Source organism: Myiozetetes cayanensis, unplaced genomic scaffold (genome assembly GCF_022539395.1).
Source record: "Myiozetetes cayanensis isolate MyiCay16 unplaced genomic scaffold, myiCay2020 scf17, whole genome shotgun sequence".
Classification (NCBI taxonomy): domain Eukaryota; kingdom Metazoa; phylum Chordata; class Aves; order Passeriformes; family Tyrannidae; genus Myiozetetes; species Myiozetetes cayanensis.
The window spans coordinates 917,823-930,592 of NW_026087378.1; the positions used below are offsets into that span (position 1 = coordinate 917,823).

At 63.4% G+C, this 12,770-nt stretch overlaps 1 protein-coding gene across 2 annotated transcripts in view; it reads right to left on the reverse strand.

Annotated features, from left to right (window-relative positions):
- CXXC5 (CXXC finger protein 5) overlaps positions 1 to 11,595 on the reverse strand; it is a 35,979-nt gene extending 24,384 nt beyond the window's left edge. Inside the window, exon 1 of one of the 2 annotated variants that reach the window (XM_050312056.1) lies at positions 11,518 to 11,595. The gene's annotated coding sequence lies outside the window, so the exon portion shown is untranslated. Of the gene's footprint in view, positions 1 to 11,444; positions 11,462 to 11,517 lie in introns of those variants that run through there. The other variant, XM_050312057.1, reaches the window with a different exon arrangement.
- Positions 11,596 to 12,770: the final 1,175 nt, after the last annotated feature.

Sequence of the window (12,770 nt, forward strand, 5' to 3'; positions counted from 1 at the left end):
GAGACCCCTGAAGAACTTCACTGCAGGAGGGAAACTGAGGCAGGGAAGGACTGGGATGGGCCCACACACTGGAGTGAAGGCACCCAGAGCCAGCTTTTCAGCTACTCCCCATCCTGAGGCCATCCTGTGATGAGGACAGGGAGCAAAGACAGGAGGAACAACCCCCATTTTGGCCCCAATAGCCCCCAGCACGGGATGTGAGACAGGAGCACACCCTCAGTGGGGTGCTTGCCCCCCAGCACTCTCAGGAAGGATTCAGCCCCTCAAACTGGGGCTCAGACCCTCAAACCAGAGCTCAGCCCCCTAAACTGCTGCTCAACCTGAAATGGTGCTCAGCCACCCAAACTGGTGCTTGGTGCCCAGACTGGTGCTTGGCTTCCCAAAACGGTGCTCAGCCCCCTCAAGTCAGCTCTGAGCCCCTGAACACCCTGGACTGGTGCTTGACCCCTGAGATGGTACCAGCTCAGCCCCCAGAAATGGTGCTCACCTCCCATGCTAGTGCTCAGCCCCTGAACCAGCACTCAGCCCATGAGACAGTGCTCAGCCCCAAACCAGTGCTCGACCCCTGAGGGGGTGCTCAGCCCCCCAAAACAGTCCTTGACCCCCAGGATGGTGTTCAGCCCCCTAAACCAGTGCTCAGCCACTGAGCTACTGCTCAGCCCCCCAAAATGGTGCACAACTCCCAAGTCTAAGCTCAGACCCCAAAGTGGGGTTAAGGCCCCCAAACAACACTTGATCCTCAAGCTGGTTCAGTCCCCCAACATGGTGCTCAAGCCTCACGCTGATGCTCAGCCTCCCAAAACAGTGCATGACCCTCAAGTTGGTGCTCAGCCCCCAAACCAGCACTCAACCCCCCAAAACAGTGCTTGACCCCCAAGCCAGAATGATGCTTGACCCCCAAGCCAGTGCTCAGCCCCCAAAAATGCCCCTCTAGCTCAACACCCCAAAATGCTGCTTTACCCCCAAGCCAGTGCTCAGGCCCCCAAAAAAACCTCATCCCCAATGGAAGGGTCAGCCACTCCATTGTCCACCCCAGGGATGGCCACTCCAGTCTCGTCCCAGTACACATACTGGTTACATGGCCCTTCAGGTCAGCCAGACAGCCCAGAGGGGTCTCCCCAGTTTCCTTTGCCCCTGGGCTCAGCATCTCCCCCCTCCCACCAAAGGGACACGGGAGCACCATGGCAGGGAAGTCAGTCCCTTCCCACCCCCTTGGCTGTGGGAGGGAACATGTCCCCCACTCCGTGTCCTGGAGGGGAGCCCCTTGTCCCCCTTCCCAGCACTTCCCAGGGGAGCATCACCATCAGGAGGGACAAGATTCCCAGGGCTCTTTTAGAAGCCCATCCCCCCAGCCCCAGAGCCATGAAGAAGGGGGATGGGGTGGGTTTGGAAAAAGATGAGGTCCCTGGAGGTGGCCACGTGCTGGGATGGTTTGTGGGGTGCAGACCAGTGAGCTCAAGTGGGATAAGAGAACATCCCAGTTTTAATGGGGGCAACTGCTGGTGGGGGTGGGGGAATTATTCCCCGCTGCCGGGGTGTTTTCCAGCCCTATCCATAAACCTATCGGCCTTTGGGATGAGCTGCTGAAGCCGCCCACACACAGCCCAGTGCCAGCTATTTCCAGGATTAGGCTGTCAGTGGTTATGGATATGGTTGTCCCCCCCAAAAATCCCCTCCCCAGCAGCAGCCACAGGCAGCCTGGGGACCCCCAGGGACTGACCACTGGCCTTCCAGGTGCCCCCATTCCCTTACAGCTCCCCTATTTTATTCCAGCTCCCCCATTTTCCCCCAGCTGTGGCATCTCCAGACCCCTGGACCCAGCCCCCTTCCCCTGCCCCATCCTCACATCCCTCCTGGCCGTCCCCCACCCCCTAATCGAAGCGGCTGCCACATGGATTCATCCCAGTTTAATCTTCACGGTGCATCACGGGGGAGAAAACACAACGTTTTTCCTTTTTTTTTTTTTGGGTCTTAATCTCTACCTGGGGTCAGATTTACCAACCTTCCCGCTAATCCCCCCACGCCTTGGCAAAGCAAAGGGCTCCCTCCTCCTCCTCCTCCTCCACCCCCGGGGAGCACCCATAGCCCCAGGGTGCCTCGGGATTAGCACTCCAGGTGACTGCAATTCTTCCCAGCGAGGTGGCAATACATGTTTTTAAAGGCTTTTTTTATTTAAGTAACTTGAATGTGAGGATGGGGAGGAGGGAGGTAACATAGCGGTGGGGAGGAGATGGGGGCAAAGCCTGGGGGTCCTGGCTCAACAGATGGGCTCAGATATTTGGGGAATATTCAGGGAAAGGGTGAGAAACTGCTTCTTAGAAAGGATTCAGTGACATTCCCTGCCTCAGTTTCCCTTTGTTTGTAGAGATGACAGGTCACTCTCTCTCCTGGGATTCAGATGGCTGTCCCTGATCAACCTCTAGGTCATCCCTGGTGGTGGGGGGACAGGGCTGGGAATCACCCCAGGGCTCTGCAGAGAGAGGCCTGGGAGGGTGGACAAAGGTTCCCGTGGATTCCAGGGAACAGGGATCCCTGTGGATGGGAGGACACAGGGCTCTGAAGATGAAGGGTCAGGGTTCCCAAGAGAAGGGGTGACAGGGATACCTGAAGATGAGGGGAACATGGAGCTTTGCAGAAGGGGGACAGGGGCCCCTACAGATGAGGAACAGGGGCTCTGTAGAAGGGGTACAGGGGGCTTTGCAGACGAGGAGGGGACAAGGTGGACAGGATTCTCTGAAGAAGGAGGGGACAAGGGCCCTTGCAGATGGGGGAGAACAGAGAGGAGAGGGGTTCCTGCAGAAGGAGAGGTCAGAGATCCTTGCAGAAGGGCTTTGCAGACAGGAGGGGGACAGAGGGGACGGGGGTCCCTGCCGATGCCGGGGGGACAGAGTTCCCTACAAACCTGCCCTTCCCACGCCAACCTCCCGCTGTGCCCCCACCGTACCCCACCCCTGCTGCAGCGGGGGGGCTGCGCAGACCCCCCCGGCAGGGTGGGAGGCAGGGGCTGCCAGCAGCCCTGCCCTGGCCCCCGTCCCCCCGCGGCGGCGGGCGAGATAAGGGAGCTAACCGGGTCTGGCAGCGCGGCCCCCGCCGCGACAGCGCGCACGCTCGGCCGCGGCCGGCACCTCGCCGCGCCAGCCTGGAATTTGCAAGCTGTCCTGATGCATTAAAGCGCAAACGCCTGGCGACCAGCTCCCAGCCCTGTGCCCGGCTGTGCCAGGCCACGGCATCCCCTCCCCGGGGACGGCGACGCGGGGCCAGCTGTCCCCAAGGGCGGCCAGAGCCACCACCATCATCATCATCATCATCATCTTCGTCCTCCGCGTTTATTTTTCTGCCCCCAGCCCCAGCTTTAAATAGCGGGATGGGGAGGTGGTGCCAGGCTCCCGCTGTCACCGTGGTGAGGCAGGGGACACTGGGGACATCAAGAGCTGGTGCTGGGGTCAGGCAGAAGCACAGCAGTGCTGGTGCAATGGAGCCCCTTCCAGCGGGCATTCCCCTGTGCCAGCTGGGGCATGGAGGGGATGGGGAGACACAGTCGGACATGGATGGACAAATGGATGGGATGCCCCAAGGACAAAGGCATGGGACCCCAGGGTGGGTGCCACAGCACCCTCATGGGCACAGAACTGCAAGGACCACCCCTAGAGCTGGATGGAGATGGGCTGCAGTCCTCTTGGACAGCACCCATTGCCTGGGGATCCCAGGGTCCCCCCTTCCCTGTGCCCACACTTGCACTGTGCCCCCCAGTTTCACTCCCTGCACTGGGTGCTTCCCACGGATGCCAGAGGGGAAGGTGGGGAAGGACAGCCCTCTCACAGTTCAGTGTCCAGCCAGCACTCACCACCTTACATCCCCCACCCTGATGCCTATCAGATTCCATGGGAGCCCCAAAGCCACCATCAGGCATGCCATGGGATCCCCTCCAGGTCCTTCCAGCAGGCTGGGTGTGCTGAGGGAGAGCTGGGCACCCACCCAGGCAGAGCAGGGGACACCCTGCTCCCCAGCACTGGCACACGCTCACCCCTCGCTCACCCACCCAACAATGCTCCCAAATCACCACAGGACCCAACGCCCACCCAACAGCCACCAGGACACATCCAGGACACACAGGGAAGGGGCAGCACGGCAGCGGGATGCCCGTGGGAGGAGGGAACAGCAAGAGCCGGCTGGAATAGGAGTGTGAAGAAACGGCTCTTGCGTGCTCTGTCCGGAGCCAGCTAACGAGGCCATATTTGAAATGCTTCGCATACCTCCGGTCATCAGATTAGTGAGATGCAGAAGGTAAAGCAGAGGGCAGGAGGAGCTCTCCCAGCCAGGGATCCTTGGCCAGTGCTCCCGCCCACTGCAGGAACTGGGGGAAAAGTCCCCGGCTGGCAGCGGGGAGTGGGGTAGGGAGCAGCCAGGGGCACCCCAGGAGCAACAGGGGCCTGGGAGCTACCCCCTGCTGTGATCCCAGTGGCCACAGGGACACCAGGAACAATGAGTGCCAGGGAACTACCTCCCTGCTGTGATCCCAGTAGCCACAGGGACACCAGGAGCACCGGGGCCTGGGATGTACCTCTCTGCTGTGATCCCAGCAGGGATGAAGGAGAGGAAAGTGGAGAAGGACAACCCAACCCGCTGCCACGTCCTGGTCACCAGCCACTGCCACCCCTCACCTCGCCAGGGCCCAGGTGAGATTCAGACCTGCTGAAAGACCTTTCAACACTTAACAGGGGCTGATAGGAAAGTCAGAGAGAGGCTTTTCACCAGGGCCTGCCCTGACAGGACAAGGGGCAAAGGTTTTAAACTGCCAGAGGGCAGGGTTAGATGGGATACTGGGGAGAAGTTCTTCCCTGTGAGGGTGGGCAGGCCCTGGCACAGGTTGCCCAGAGAAGCTGTGGCTGCCCCAGCCCTAGAAGTGTCCAAGACCAGGTTGGACAGGGCTTGGAGCAACCTGGGATAGTGGAAGTTGTCCCTGCCCGTGGCAGGGTGTTGGAACAAGATGAGCTTTCAGGTCCCTTCCAACCCAGGCCATTCTGTGAGTCCCACACAGCTTCCAAGTATCATCTGTGGGCACAGCTCATTTGCCATCCCCAAGACATCAACACTCCTTGGGCATGAATGGTCCTCCCTGCTCCTGCTCCAGGTCCAGAGGAGGCTGGAGAGCAGGAACCTGCCCCTGAGCAGGCCCAAAGGAGCAAAAGCAAACACTTGGGACCCTTCAGGGTCAGGATGTTCAAGTGAGAACTTCTCAGCCTTCAGGACGTTCAAGCAAGGACAGGACTTGTGATGGTTCGAACTCAAGACTCAGATCTGGACCCCAAAATCCAGTCTCTGAGGGCCATAAAGAGGCACAAAAGCCACAAGGGCAAGTCCCAGCAAAAAGAAGTGAGAACCAATGACAACAAGACCCCTGGGGACACCAGGAGACAACCTGGGAGTTTAGTGGATGGAGCTGCATCGCTTGTTTGGGCACAGCTGAAGACTCTGTAAGGAACACTGTGGGAGACAGATATTGCCCAGATATTCCTGTGAAGAGCTGGAGCACGAACTCAAGGCAGGTTTGCAAAGGCAAGGCCAGGGCCACCTCCAGCCACAGGCAACCACCCACAAACCAAGAGGTGGCCAGGGACAGCAGCACCAGAGGAGGCCAGAGGGGAACACCTCATCACCCACGGAACCCAATCTTATCACACCAGAGCACAAACCCAACCCTCGCTCCAGCCCAGGCCATCCCCAGGGAGGTCAGCACCTGCTGACCAAACGTTTGCCAGGGTCAACTGGGGGTTTCATGGGTCGCAGCAGCCACCCAGACCCCACTGGAGTCACTCACAAGGCCGGGACAGCATTGTTCCCAGCTCTGCCACCGCCCAGGTGACAATCAGACCCTGGGAAGGAATAGGAGACCCCAGCCCATTTCAGAATTGACCCAGAAATGACAGGGTAGGTCCCATCCATCACCCACAACAAGCCCTCAGTGAAGTATCACTGGGCTGCCACACTGGCAGAGCCAGTGACCTGAGCCCTTTTCCAGCTCCCACCTCTCTGAGATGGGAGGGTGGGGATGGAAAAGCACATCCTGCTTGGAAAATCAGAAAAAACCTTTCTTTTTTTTTCATTCTTTGCCACCAGTTCCAGGGTCACGGCCGACACACACCCTGCCACGCCCAGGCCACCACACTGTCACCATCACTGTGGGGAGGTGACAGGTCTTCATCCTCCTGGCACAAAGGATGTCCAAGCTCAGGTGATGGAAGATGCTTTGGTACAAGCAATCCAGGACAAGGACATTGAGCCAGACCCACACATCCCAAGGCAAGCCCACAGCCTGGGAGCCGTCAGTCCAGTCCCTTTTCCGTGCCATAACGATGGATGGTGGAAACCAGGGACACCAAGGCAGCCTCTGGACAACCTGCCGACCTCAAAAATCCTTTTATCCACATAATCACAGGCTGTCACCCATGTGCAGCAAGGGCTGTCATCTCGGACCATCAGCACACTCCACCTGCCTGAAAGCCAAGGGACAACACAAAGCACTCCCAGGATGTAAGGGATGCACCCCCAGCCCCCCAGAAGGAGAGACTGTGGGGCAGGGCCCACCATCAGCACTGAGATGTTGACAGACCCAAAAGCTTTGTGACTGTGGATGTCAGGCACCCAGTGCCTGGGTAAACGTGTCCTTTGGACTTTCCCAAAGGCAATGGGACCCACGGGTCGCCCTCAGCCACTCACTGGGGTCACCCTGACCTGCTGCCTGGCTTTCCCTGGATCTCTCCCAGGGCTCCAGGCCCATGGATGTCCCCAGAGACCCAGGACACGGATAGGGATGCAGACTGCTCCTTGCACACATGCCCTACTGCTGCCCCAGCAGGTTCCCTATGAGGGGGAGTCACAGCCTCCCCACCAGGACATGTCCCTCTGCTGAAGGCAAAGGCTGCTGCAGACCTGATCCCACAGCAGAGCCACTGCTGAGCAGGAACAAACTCACTGCTTCCTCCCCACTGGACTGGGGTTTCCCACTGGCCACCTTTGGAGGTGGTTCCTCCTCCAGCCACACCTTTGCTCCAACACCTCTTCCCTTCTGCCCCTCCTACCCCACTGCCCCTGCATGGAGTCACAGAATGGTTTAGGTTGGAATGGACCTTAAAGTTCATCTCATTCCATGCCCTGCCATGGGCAGGGACACTTTCCAGGGACCAGGTTGCTCCAAGCCCTGGCCTTGGACACTTCCAGGGATGGGGCAGCCACAGCTTCTCTGGGCAACCTGTGCCAGGGCCTCCCCACTCTCAGCATAAAACATTTCTTTCCTTCCTATGTCCAAGTTAACTCTGACCTGTTGCAGTTTAAAACCCTCACCCCTTGTCCAAAGTCCCTCTCAAGCTCTCTTGGAGCACCTTAAGGGTGCTCTGAAGGGGCTGGAAGGGGCTCTGAGGTCTCCCCAGAGCCTTCTCTTCTCCAGGCTGACCACCCCCAGCTCTCTCAGCCTGTCTCCAGAGCAGAGCTGTCCCAGCCCTCAGACCATTCCCATGGCCTCCTCTGGACTCACTCCAACAGGCCCATGTCTGTCTGTGCTGGGGACCCCAGAGCTGAATGTGGTGCCCCAGGGTGGTCTCACCAGAGCAGAGCAGAGGGGCAGCATCCCCTCCTCACCCTGCTGCCCACACTGCCGTGGTGCAGCCCGGGATACACTCTGCTCTCCGGGCTGTGAGCACACAGTGCCGGCTGATGTCCCATCTGTCACCCACCAGCACCCCCCAGTCCTTCTCCCCAGGGCTGCTCCCAGCCCACCCACCCCCTGGCTCTGCCAGGACTGGGGGCTGCCCCCACCCAGGTGCAGGCCCTTGCACTTGGCACAGCTGAACCTCCCACCTTCCTCCTGCCCCATCACCTGCCTGGCAGGAAAACAGCCACTCCCACACACCAGCTGCTGCCAGCATCTCCAGCCCTTCCCAAGCCACCACAGCCCATCCATTCCCATGTCCCCAACTGGGTGGGGGGCCACCCTCTTCCTGGGATGGTGTTTCCCATGCTCCTCCCCAGCCTGGATGAGTTCCAAGAGCACCACTCACTTTGGGGACACCTGGTCCCCCCCCAACTCCATTCTTGGGTTCTGTGCAAGGGGGTGGCTGCAAGGGGCAGCTATGGCAACTGGGGGTCCCACAGGACCCCCCACGCTCCCAGGAGTCAAAGTCGAGTCAGGGGAAAAGGAAGGGGAAAGAAAAAAAACTAAGCCTTTTGAGTGCAATATTTTAGTTGAGCACCAGAGCATGAGTAAAGGAGGGAGCTTTTCGTGGTCTGGTGAGTTTAAGCTATGAGCTGAAAGTTTAACTATTAATACACTTAATCAAGAGGTTGTTCCTACGGCTGGGATTTGGGAAAACAAACCAGGGAGGCAGAGGAACAGCGGCACCCGCTGTGGCCACCCCAGGGAATGTCCCTGCTGGGGGAGATGGAGGGTCCAGGATCAGACAGGGCCAGATCCAGCCTCAGCCAAGCCTTGCATGGACACACCAGGTGCCAGGTGCTGTCTGTGAGGGCCAAGCGTCCTGGATCCGGCCTTCCTCCCAGTGCCCCACACAGGAGATTTGTCAGAGGGGCAGTTTTGGGGAGAGGATGCCACCCCCAAGCCCTGCAGCACCCCAGGTCACAGACAAGCATCACCTGCACTGCTGCCACCTGCCTGGAATGGCCCTGGTGACAACAGGGGATGCTGGAGCGTGAGGACCCCCAGGGTGGGGGATCCCCCAAAACACCCCCAAACACACCCACAGCATCTCCCCCAGCACCCACCTCTGGCAAGGAGGAAGAGGCTGAATTTTGGGGTGCAGCATCCAGAGCCACTGTCCCCTGCCCGCCCACCTCGTGTCACGGGCAGGAGGTACAGGCAGGAGTGCAGGCAGGACAGGCAGGAGGTGCGGGCAGGGGTGCGGGCAGGAGTGCGGGCAGGCTCCTGGCAGCGCGGCGCCGGCTGCCCGCATCCCCGCCACAAAATCCATGTCAAGGACGCCTCGGCCGTCTCCTGCCTCTTCCCACCGAGTGTGGGGGGGGACACTGGGATATTCGTGGCGCCCGGCACAGCAACCCCCCGCCCCCTGCCCGCACATCCCGCCAGGCAAACAGCCCCCTGCCTCTGCCCCCGGGGCCACCGAGCCCCGAATGGCGCCGGGACCAACTTCTGAGCGGCACCGGCGGGTCCTTTGTTACTTTGCTTTTGTTGTCACACGCCGGCGCGTCCCCGTCCCCATCGTCCCGTCCCCGTGTCCCCCCACATCCCTCCCACACCCCCTCCCCGGCGGCGGCCCCGAGGTCAGGGCGCGACATCTGCCAGCGCGACGGGGCGACGCCGGTACCGGCACCGGGGAGGGGGGGGCGCCCCGCCGGGGGCACCTCCGGGGGCACCTCCGGGGGCACCTCCGGGGGCACCTCCGGGGTTGCCCCGCTCGGGGACACTTTTAGGGTGACACCTCCACCGACGGGGGATGCGCTGCGGCGGCCCCGCGGGTGCCGCTGGAGGAGCCGATTCCCCAAAGCTTTTGCCGGTGGGAACGCGAAGGACGGACGGACAGACGGAGGGACGGAGCGGGGTTTCCATGCCTACAAGCGCTCCCGCTGAGCGGGACCTCGTGGAGGGGGGGGTCACCCCCCCGTTCCCACGCGACCCCCGCCTCGGCTCGGCCCCGCCGGGGGATGCAGCGCAGCCCGAGGGGAGCAGCGGGGGCCGGGGCACTCGGGGGCCGGGGGCGGGGGGCAGGGAGGGCCGAGGGGTTCCCCGTCCCCCCGCAGCCCCAGGTGCGGCCCCGCCGCCGGGCTGGGGGCCGGGGGGCGCGGACAAAGCGGCACAAAGGGGCCGCTGACACAGCAGGGCCCGTTTCCAGAGAAACAAAACTTCCGCCGGCCCCGGCTCCGCGCCCCAGGTAGCCGGGATGGGCATCCCCTCCACCCCCCACCAAAACCCGGCCTCACCCGCCCTCCCGCAGCACGGCACCCCTCGTCATCCCCCCTGTGCCCCCCCCCGCAGGGGTAGGCGGGGGGTGAAGGTTGCCCGGCCGGGTCAGCGCACACGCGGGGCCGTTACCGCAGGATGTGTGCGCAGCTTTGTTTGTGCGTGGGATGGCCCCCCCGGCAATCCCCATCCCATCTCCCACCCCCCTATCCTCCTCTCCCCAATCAATCATCCCAGCAAAGAATAACCCGACCCGAAGCAGCCCCGGCCCCGCAGGAAGGACGCTGCCGGCTGCGGGATGCGGTGGAAAAAAAAATAGAAATAATAAAATTAAAATAAAAGGGAAAAAAACCCGCAAAACACCCCACACCCCCATGGGGCTCGTGGGGCCGCGGCTCGGCGGAGTTTGGGGACGTAATTCCCAAATTCGGGCACAATCCACAACCCCCACGGTGGCTCTGGGGCTGGCGGCACCCACGCCGGTGCGAACGAGGGATGTTCCACGGTGCGACCGCGGTGGCTTGAGGGGTGTCGGGGTGCGTGGGGGGCGCAGGGTGCCCTCCCCGCCGCGGGTGGGGGGGAGCGGGGCGTTTGGGAATCCCGTCTGACGGCGAAGCGGGGCGGGGTGGGGTGGGGGTTTAGTTGGGAACGGGAGGGGGGATGATAAAGTTGGGTGAGTTGTCGCACATGGCTGGGCGATGGCGAGCGGCGCCGCTCCCACGGCCACCCCGCGCTCGGGCACGGGCGGCGGAGCCAAACTGCGGCCGGAGCCTGGCTGACCCCGGGCAGGCGGGAGCGACCCACGCGCGGAGACCGAGCACGGAGGGGCCGCCACCAGCACCGGGTTGGGAGTCCCCCGGCGCCCCCACGCGATCCCCGTCGCGGGTGGCAGTGCCGGCCCCGCTGCCCACCGCCTCCCCGGCGCCGCCGCCCCCGCCGCCCCCGGCCCCGCCGCCACCATTGTCACCCGGGAAACCACCGGGCGCTGCCGCGGCGGCCCCGGGGCGAAGGGGGGGGAGACGTGGAGGGCTCACCCCATCTCTCCCCGCGGCTCCCAGCGCATCCCCGCCGGGCTGCGGGTACCGGCAGCGGGGTTCAGCCGCGCCGAGAAAAACTTTGCTCGTTACCCCCGCCGTTCCCCGCCATCCCTCCCCATCCCCGGGAAGCGGCGGGGCCGCTCGGGCGCCGCGCAGGCAGCACCGGCCGGGCCCGACGCGGGCAGGCGGGCAGGCGGCCAGCTCCGGCCCCGCCGCCGCCGCGGGCAGCCCGGGCACGGCGCCGGGCAGCGGGGCGAGCCGCGGATCCCCCCGCCAAACTTTTTCTTCTCCACCACCCCCGCTTTACCCACCACCCCCTCAACACCCCCCAGCCCAACTCCACCGCCCGGAGCGCCCCTGGGGCCGGCACCGACCGGCGGTCCGGGAGCCACTGCGCTGCGGGCAGCGCTGCCGGGGAGCGGGGGGCGCTGGGGAAAGGGGGCAGGAGGAGGGAAGGAGGGAAAGGGGGTGGTCAGCACCTGCCCGGGGGCCGGGGCCGGGGCCGGGGGGAGCCGAGGCGGGCTCGGTGCCTCGCCGCCGCCGCACACCCACCTCCACATCGCCGCTCGCTCTGGGAGTGCGCAGCCCCTGCTCCGCGCTGCACGGCGCTGCCGCCGCCGCCGCCGCCGCTGCCCGCGGCTGCCGGCAAACCCGACCGGACCGGGCCGAGCGCAGCGCCCCAGCGCCGCCGGACACCGCGACCGCGACACGCCGCGACCGCGACAGCGACACGCCGCGCGCGCCCCCCGCCGCCCCGCGCGCGCGCCGCCCGCCCGCCCCGCACACACTCACACGCACACGGACACACGGACACACACACACACACCCCCTGCACGGACCGACCCCCCTCGCCCTGTGCGTACACACCCAGCCCCCGGGGTTCCCGCAGCCCCCCGCGGGTGTCACCCCGCTGCTTTCCAGCTGCCCCCGCGGGTGGCACCGGAGAGTGTCCCTCGTGCCTCATCCAACCCCCCATGGGGTTCACCCCGCTGGGACCCCCCCCCCCCGTCTTATCTACCCACACAGGCACACACGGGGGTAGCCACGGTGTGCCCACCCCCTGCCCTGTGTCCCAGCCGCCCCCACGGGTGTCACTGTGCTGTGCCTTCCCTGGGTTGTCCACCCGCCACAGATGTTGCTGGGATGTGTCCCCCTCCATGTCCCAGCCGCCCCCCATTGGGTGTCACCGTAGTGTGTCCCCCCGTGTCCCAGCTGCCCCCCCGGGTGTCACCGTGGTGTGTGTCCCCGTGTTCCAGCCACCCCCCTGGGTGTCACCACCGTGTGCCAACCCCCGTGCCCCAGACACCCACACGGATGGGGTCGGATTCTGCCCCCCACATCCCATCCACCCCCACGGGTGTCACCCTGTTTGTACCCCCTCCATGTCCTACCTGTGCCCTACAAGTTTCACCCCACTGTGCACCCCATGTCCCAACTGCACCCACAGGTGTCACCCCACTGTGCCCCCCCACTCCCCACATATCCCCGTGTGGGGTGTCACCCTACTGTGCCTCCTTCATCCTTCTGTGTCCTGAGCAGTGACATCCCTGTGCACACCCCCTATCCCAGTGTTCCTCCTCCTTCTGCCCCTCTGTGGGGATCCCTCTGTCCATCTCCCCATGGGGTACCCCCTCAATGTGCTCCACCGCTCTGTCCCCACTGTGGGGTGTCCCCCTGCATGTGCCCCATCTCTCTGTGTCCCTTGTGGGGTGTCAGTCCCTCTGTCCCTCCCCTCCATGGGGTGACCACAGAGTGTTCCCCATCCATCTGGGTGAAGCCCCACCCCTCTGTTCCCCCGTGGGAAT